Genomic DNA, 7,939 nt, shown 5'->3' on the forward strand with positions numbered 1-7,939 from the left:
CCCTTCGAGATCTCTCCAGCAATGACAAAACACTGGGCTTGACTTAGATCTCTCCTAGTGGCACTTTTGCTTTGATAGTCCTCTTCCCCAAATCCTATAGCTCCAATCTAACCATGAGAAAACCTCAGGGGAGGAGTAGCCTAGAAACTTAATACTTCTCAAAAAATCAACAGGTCATTAGACAAAGAAAAAAAAAAAGGTTGGGAAAACTGTGAGGAAAAACCTCAAAAAGATGTGGTATTGTAGATGCAGGACCTGGAACTGGAATCAACTATGGCTCTGATTTATAATAATGTATCAGCACTTGCTTACTGTGATGCATGATATGTTAAGATAAAATAGTTAACAGTAGAATGAGGAGCATAAAGTCTTTACAAGCTTCAGAAGTTCTCTGTAAATTAAGATTATTCTTGATTGTTGTTTATTTTGGTATTCTATATGTTAAACAAAATATGGGTCTCATTGTGAGCTTTTCATGAATGCATATTACCTACTATATTCATATTCTCCTTCCCTGATCCTTGCCCCCTTTTTGGGCCTCCTGTCTCTTTTTCTTGATGAACCTATTCTTTTCTTTTTTCTTTTGGTGTGGGTCCTGGGGCTTGAACTCAGGGCCTGGGACACTATCCCTGAGCCTCTTTGTGCTCAAGGTTAGCACTTTACCACCACTTCCAGCTTTTCCTGATTAGTTTATTGGATATAAGAGTCTCATGGGAACTTTTCTGTCGAGAGTGACTTTGAACTGTGATCTTTAGATCTCAGCCTCCTGAGTAGCTAGGATTACAGGCATGAACCACCAGCATCCAGCTGAAAGAGTATTTTATATACTGGAAACAATATAACCATTCAATTAGTAAGAGACTGATAGTAAGAGACTGGCCAAGCATTCTTATTGTTCCTCAGTCTCCACTGCTGATTCCTCTTCTCCCAACCTCTGAATGCTGGGCAGCCAAGCCTGGGCTCTTGGTCTTCATCCTTGCTCATTTCTTTCTCTTCTGCATTCATCCAGTCTTGCAGTTTGAAATGTCTACTAATGGCTGATATTCCTCAGTTTCTACCTGTAGTCTCTACTAACTTCAAACTCATGACTCTGACTGATTTCCTGAGGTCTCAACCTGGATGCTCCATACATATCTCAACTGAATAGATATAAAACTGAATTCTCAATTCTACCTGCCAAATTTGCTTTACCTATGCCATCTTGGTTGATGGTATTTTCCTTTTAGTCATTCAGACAAAAATCCTGACATTTGCTTTGTTTCATCATTTATTCTGTGTGTGTGTGTGTGTGTGTGTGTGTGTGTGTGTGTGTGAATGTGAGTGTGTGTGTGTGTGTGCCTGTCTGTCTGTCCTAGGGCTTGAACTCAGGACCTGGGCCCTGTGCCTGAGCTTTTCTGTGCTCAAAGCTTATGCTCTACCACTTGAGCCACAGCTCCACTTCTGGCTTTTTGATGGTTTATTGGAGATAAGAGTCTCACAGACTTTCCTGCCTAGGCTGGCTTCAAACCATGATTCTTGGGCTGGGAAGGTGGCTCAGTGGTAGAGTGCTTGCCTTGCATGCATGAGGCCCTGGATTCAATTCCTCAGCACCAAATAAGCAGAAAAAAGCTGGAAGTGGCGCTGTAGCTCAAGTGGTAGAGTGTTAGCCTTGAGCTGAAGAGCTGAGGGATAGTGCCCAGGCCCAGAGCTCAGGCCCCATGACCGACTAAACAAAATAAAACAAAACAAAACCATGATTCTCAGATCTCAGCCTCCTGAGTAGCAAGGATTACAAGTGTGAGCCACCAGTGCCTGTCTTGTCTTTTTTTTTGGGGGGGGGGGTCCAGTTGTGGGGCCTGAACTCTGGGCCTGGGCGCTGTCCCTCAGCTCTTCAGCTCAAGGCTAGCACTCTACCACTTGAGCCACAGCACCACTCCTGGCCTTTTCTGCTTATGTGGTACTGAGGAATCAAACCTAGGGCCTCAGGCATGCAAGGCAAGCCCTCTACCACTGAGCCACCTTCCCAGCCCCTGGCTTGTCATTTACATTCACATACCATGTCTAGTCCACACAGAGATATAAATTGTCCCACCTTTGAAATATGATTATTAAATTGGGCATCAAGCACCTGTAATTTGCTGAACTGAAATATTTTAATCCAAATCATGATGAATGGCAGGGTGTGAGTTCTGCCTTGCCCTCTATTGCCTCACTGTTGGGATAAAACACGCATGCACCCTGGAGTCCTTCCTAGGTAGGACGATCCCTTCTCTAGACATGTGACTGCTCAGCATTTTCCTCCAACCTGCTGAAGTTCCCACTTTATAACTTCTACTCCTATCCTCCCTCTCCTGCTCCAGCTCCAGCTTCCTCCTCTCCTGTCATCTCCTCCCTTCCTGCCATCTCCTCCCCTCTCCTTTACTTAGGCCTCAGAATACACCTCTTCTAATACACTTCATCTCTCACGTAGACGGTACTCCTAGATATCTGCTCATCTTAGAGCACATAAGTCTCCTTGATTCCTTCGTTACCACATTACAAGGAAATCTCTAAGACACCACCAAAAAAGCCAGGCATGGTAGCACACATCTGTCAAGCCAGCACTCAAGAGGCTGAGACAGAAAGGTTACAATATTTTTAAGCCAGCTTGGGCTATAGAAGAAAATCCTATCTAGATTAAATAAATACACAAATAAAAAAGAAGTATACTAGGTCCTTTTCTGTTTGACTGTCATTCATTAAAGCATCACCAAGACATGGGCTCCATGCTCGCTTTCTTCCTTTCCCGGTGGTCCAATGAGGAAAATGGCAACATCTACTTCATGAGCCAATTGTGAGGATTAAATAAGATGACGAACATCAAGAGCCTGGCACACAGCAACCAGGCAACAAGTGTTTGTTGTTGTTACCCCTGCTGTCACTACTGCCCTGTGAATGGAATGTCTCCTGCACGTTCAAACTGAATCCATGCATTTGATGTTGAGATCTACAAACATGTTCTAGCATTGCTTTAAAGTTAAGTACACTGGGCTGGGAAGGTGGCTCAGTGGTAGAGCGCTTGCCTTGCATGCATGAGGCCCTGGGTTCGATTCCCCAGCACCACATAAGAGAAAAAGCCGGAAGAGGTGCTGTGGCTCAAGTGGTAGAGTGCTAGCCTTGAGCTGAAGAGCTGAGGGACAGTGCCCAGGCCCAGAGTTCAGGCCTCACGACCGGACCAAAAAAACAAATAAAGTTAAATACACTGAGGCCAACAGGGATTACTGGCTTTTCTCAACAAGATGAATCTAAAAAGTGACAGAGAAGAGATCCAAATTTACACATGCCTAGCCCTAAATCTTTTGTTTTTACTGTGAAGCCCAAGTCTGTAAAACATATAAACTCTTTCAAGAAAGTAATATGGAAATACGTATCTAGCCAAGCACCAGTGGCTCACAACTGTAATTCTAGCTAATCAGGAGGCTGAGATCTGAAGATTGCAATTCAAAGCCAGCTTAGGCAAGAAAAGTCCCTGGGACTCTTACCTTCAATTAACCAGCAATAAGCCAAAAGTGGAGCTGTGGCTCAAGTGATAAAGAGCTAATCTTGAGCAAAAAAGCTAAGAGACAGCACCCAGGCTGCATTTGAGCCCTAGAACCAACTCAGGTGTGCATGTTCATTCACATACATGCACACACACACACACACACACACACACACACGCATGTATCAAAAGTCTTCAAGATGCTTATACCTCTTATAAAATGCTTTAGTAAAGTGATTGGAGTTACACACAAAAAAATATTATTCGTTTCCTTCAGGCTTGGAGAAATGCAGGTGGTGTTTCATGGTGATTACTGATTTGATTTTTGTTATTTTAAGACCACTTCTAGCAGGGCGCCAGTGGCTCATGCCTGTAATCCTAGCTATTCAGGAGGCTGAGATCTAAGGATCATAGTTCAAAGCCAGCACAGGTAGGAAAGGCTGTGAGACTCTTATCTCCAATAAACCACGCAGAAAACCAGAAGTGGTGCTGTGGCTCAAGTGGTAGAGCACTAACCTTGAGCTGAAGAGCTGAGGGACAGTGCCCGGGCCCAGAGTTCAAGCCCGACCACCAGAAAAAAAAAAAGAAAAGAAAAAAAAGACGACTTCTTTCTAGATTGCATAACATAAGAAATCTCAATAGTCAAGAAAGAGACCACAACTTCTCTGTTCTCCAAGAGGCAACATGATCATTTGGGACAGATGAGGCATCTTCTAGGAGAAAACAAGAATGGTTTCTATTGGAGTATGTAAGTATTGGACAGTATTGGAAATATCATCATGAAACCCTTTATGCAGCAAACACATGCAAATAGAAGTTGCTTTTGAAAAAGATGGCAAAAAAAAGATGGCAAGTTAAGATGACATAGCTCCACTTTCCTCTCTGAAAGCCAAAGCACTTCTTGCTGAGATCAGAAAGCAGTTTCCATCCTGATCCACATTTATTTTTAAGCACAAGATGGGAAAGTAATGGGGGAAAATGAAACCTTTGTGGAAGGGTTTAGGTATAGCACAAAACGGAAACAACAGAGGTAACAGAACCCGGCACAGAACCTGGCACACAGGAGATGCTCAGATAGGCATTGCTCATAATGGAATCTTGGGATTTTTTTAAGCAAAGGGGCTGATAAGCTGAAGTCCAGGCTAAGAAGGAGGGTGTGGAGAGAAGCCAGCATGAGTGAGGGTCTTTGTCAAGAGAAGTGGTCTCTCTCTCTCTCACACACACACACACACACACAGAGCGAGAATGAGTGAAGTCCAGTCAGTTATAGAATCATTTTCTGCAATAACATTAACCAAATATTAGGAATCAGGGAAACCTAGAAAGTACATGACTGATTTGGGAGCACTGGATCCCCAACCAGGCCCCTCTGTCCTCTGACATGCTAGTGACACACGGCCTCCACTGCAAACCCTCTGCCCAGCCCCCAACCTGAGGCTGATGAAGAGGTAACCTGGAGCCGCAGCCCTCAGCCCTGACAAAGGTCCCATTCTCTCTTGATGGCCACAGCTGGGGCCCACATGAAGCAGCAAGATCCCAGGCTGTGAGCCAGCAGGCCTGGGTCCTGTCCAGCACTGCCAGTACTTCGCATGTAAACCTGGGCAAGTTACACTTCCTCTGTAGCTGAGTTTTCCCTTCTATAAAATAGCAATCCCCACCAGGGGTAGTGGCTCACACCTGTAATCCTACATTCTCTAGAGGTTGAGATCTGGAGAACTAAGAGTTCAAAGCCAAACCAGGGTATAAAAGTCCTCTAGATTCCATCTCCAAAATAACCAGCCAAAAGTAGAACTAGAAGTATGGCTCAAGTAGAGAATCAGCTGAGCAAGCTAGCCAAATAAGCTCAAGGCCCTAAGTTTAAACCCTAGTACCACTACCAAAAAAAAAAATCAATATCCATATTACTATGTTTTCCTCCCAAGATGGTATGTGAATTATGAATAATGGGAAATTGCTTTGTGAATCATCTCTAAACACTGGCTTCTGTGATTATTCATGTTGTTGTAATCATCATTGTTCCTTGATTCACACACCAACTGTCCCCACTCCGCCTCTCCACCTGCCCTTCTGGAATGCTGATGAATTGAGTTAGACATCTCAGCACTCATATCAGTCCTCCCCCAACTCTTCTTGCTTCTTCCAGACCCTCAGCCTTTGGGTGAAAAGAAACTCCCACTTTCACCCCCATGCACCCCATTTCTGACCACTCTTATGAAGAGAGAAGAGCTCACTGAGAGGTTTGTAGTCCCACGAGTTCTCAGACCTGAGCCCATGTTACTTCCCATTCTGAAGTGAAATGACAAAGACCAACACAGTAAGGGCAGGCTTTCCTGCCCTTTCCACCACAGAGTTCCTGACCCACTGAGCTGTTTGCCATTCTAAAACCTTTGGGAGAGGATGGTCATATGGAGACAGTCCAAGTGACAGATGTCAGTCAAGTACCTGCAAGACAATCTTGAACCCAGTGCCAAATCAGAGCTCCGGGTGCCATCCAGTGGCCACCAGAGAGATTGCAGGAGAATAGCACAGGTGAACAGCACTGCTGGCCTGTAACACAAAGGAGAGGAGGGAGCCTAGCCTGTGCCCTCTCTTGGTGGTCAACAGTTGAATGTCCTATTTCAGTTACACACACACACACACACACACACACACACCAGTCTTCTGCCTGATCCAGCGAATGTTTTCTCACTGTGTGATTTTGAGCAGAAAATTCTCTCTACACATTGCCCTGACTGTAAAAAATAAAATAAAAATGATATGCACAGCCCATCAGTTCATCATGTGTCCAGGATCAGCCCATCCCCCATTCTCCAGTCCGGATTGCACACAGTCAAGCTTAACTCGCATGTAAAATCCTCCATAGCCACCTGTGGAAATTTCAGCCAACATTAAAGACGTGGCTCAAAGATTTCTTCTGGGATTTTTCTCTGCTAACCTCCCCTTTGTGCTATCCTTTTACTTGAACCCCCCCCCCCCCGGCTTTCTAGTATGGACTTTATCCCCTCCAGCTCAGATAGTTTCCTCAGCACTGTCTGTCTCCCTCTTTATCAGCCTAGCACCGGGTCAGGCTGAGAAGGACACTTGCCTATCATAGACTGGCTTCAGTCTCATGGCTCCAAATGATGCATATGTCCTAACTTGTTTGAAACCTGTGAATAAATATGTGCTCTCACATAACAAAGAGGACTTTGAAGCTGTGATTAGATGAATGTGCTTGAAATGGGGACAATGTAATCTCCAGGGTCCTTACATGGCAGAGGGCAGGAAGATGAGCATCAGAGGAAGGAATGTGATGCTGGATGCGGAGGAGGTCAAAGAGATATGAGGCCATGAGCCAAGGGATTCAGGCAGCCTCTGGGGGCAGAAATAGGGAAATGGACACCCTCAGAAGAAAAACAACCCTGCCAACCCATTTTAGACATCTGGCCTCCTGAACTAGAAGGCAATGAATCTGTGTTCGCTGAGAAACTGATACATCCTGATTCAGCTTCTTATTAGTTATATGACTTTGGAGACCTAGCTTTTCTATGTCTCTATTTCCTCATCTGTAAAACGGGAATGATAAAAAAACAATAATCCTTGTCTGACAAGATCATTGTAAGGGTAAGAGGAAAACACTTGCAATTAGCTTAAAATAGCCCAACACTTATGTTTGGATCTTACTAAAATAGTTAGTAATTGCCATTAATTGGAGACTTAATAGGTACCAGGCAATGTCAGATGACTGAGAAGAACTTTCTGGAGTCTCGACACTCCCTTGAGGGAAACTATTTCAATTTCAGTCTTACAGATGGCAAAACAAATTTAATTTGCTTCAAATCTGGTCCTGGAAACCTTTTAAACTTTGCGGTGGCTTGCATGTGTTCCTTGCTAGTAGAGGATTTTGTTTCCTTTCATTTTGTTCCTTTTCTTTTCTGCCAGTCCTGGGCTTGAACTCCAGAGTGCCTGGAATTTTTTTCCTCAAGGCTAGGGCTCTAGCACTGAGCCACAGCTCCACTTCTGTGGTGCTTCATGGGAGAGAAGAGTCTCACAGACTTTCCTGCCTTGGCTGGCTTCGAACGGCAATCCTCAGAGCTCAGCCTCCGGAATCGCTAGGATTAAAGGCAGGAGCTGCGATTGCCTGGCTTTGGGGAGTAGCATAGAGAGGGTCACAGGCTGGGCCCAGGGTCCCAGCAGACATGGCCTCTGGATAGACATCATCTGCCCGGCCCCAAGCCTTTGAGTTCAATCCCTTGCCTCTCACTTCCTCATGGGCTCCAGAATCCGGTCTTAGCAGCCTCAAGGCCACCTCTGGGGGGCACCCGAGCCCCCTCCGGCCCCGCACCCGGCATAAGGACCCATCTGTTCTCCGCTGAATAAACAAGGAGGGGGAAGCAGCGCAGGGCCCCCTCCCCTGCCCACCCCGGCCGAACCCCTGCACAATGCGCCTTTCTCCGAGGA

The sequence above is a fragment of the Dipodomys ordii genome, unplaced genomic scaffold, assembly GCF_000151885.1.
Source record: "Dipodomys ordii isolate 6190 unplaced genomic scaffold, Dord_2.0 Scaffold13, whole genome shotgun sequence".
NCBI lineage: Eukaryota > Metazoa > Chordata > Mammalia > Rodentia > Heteromyidae > Dipodomys > Dipodomys ordii.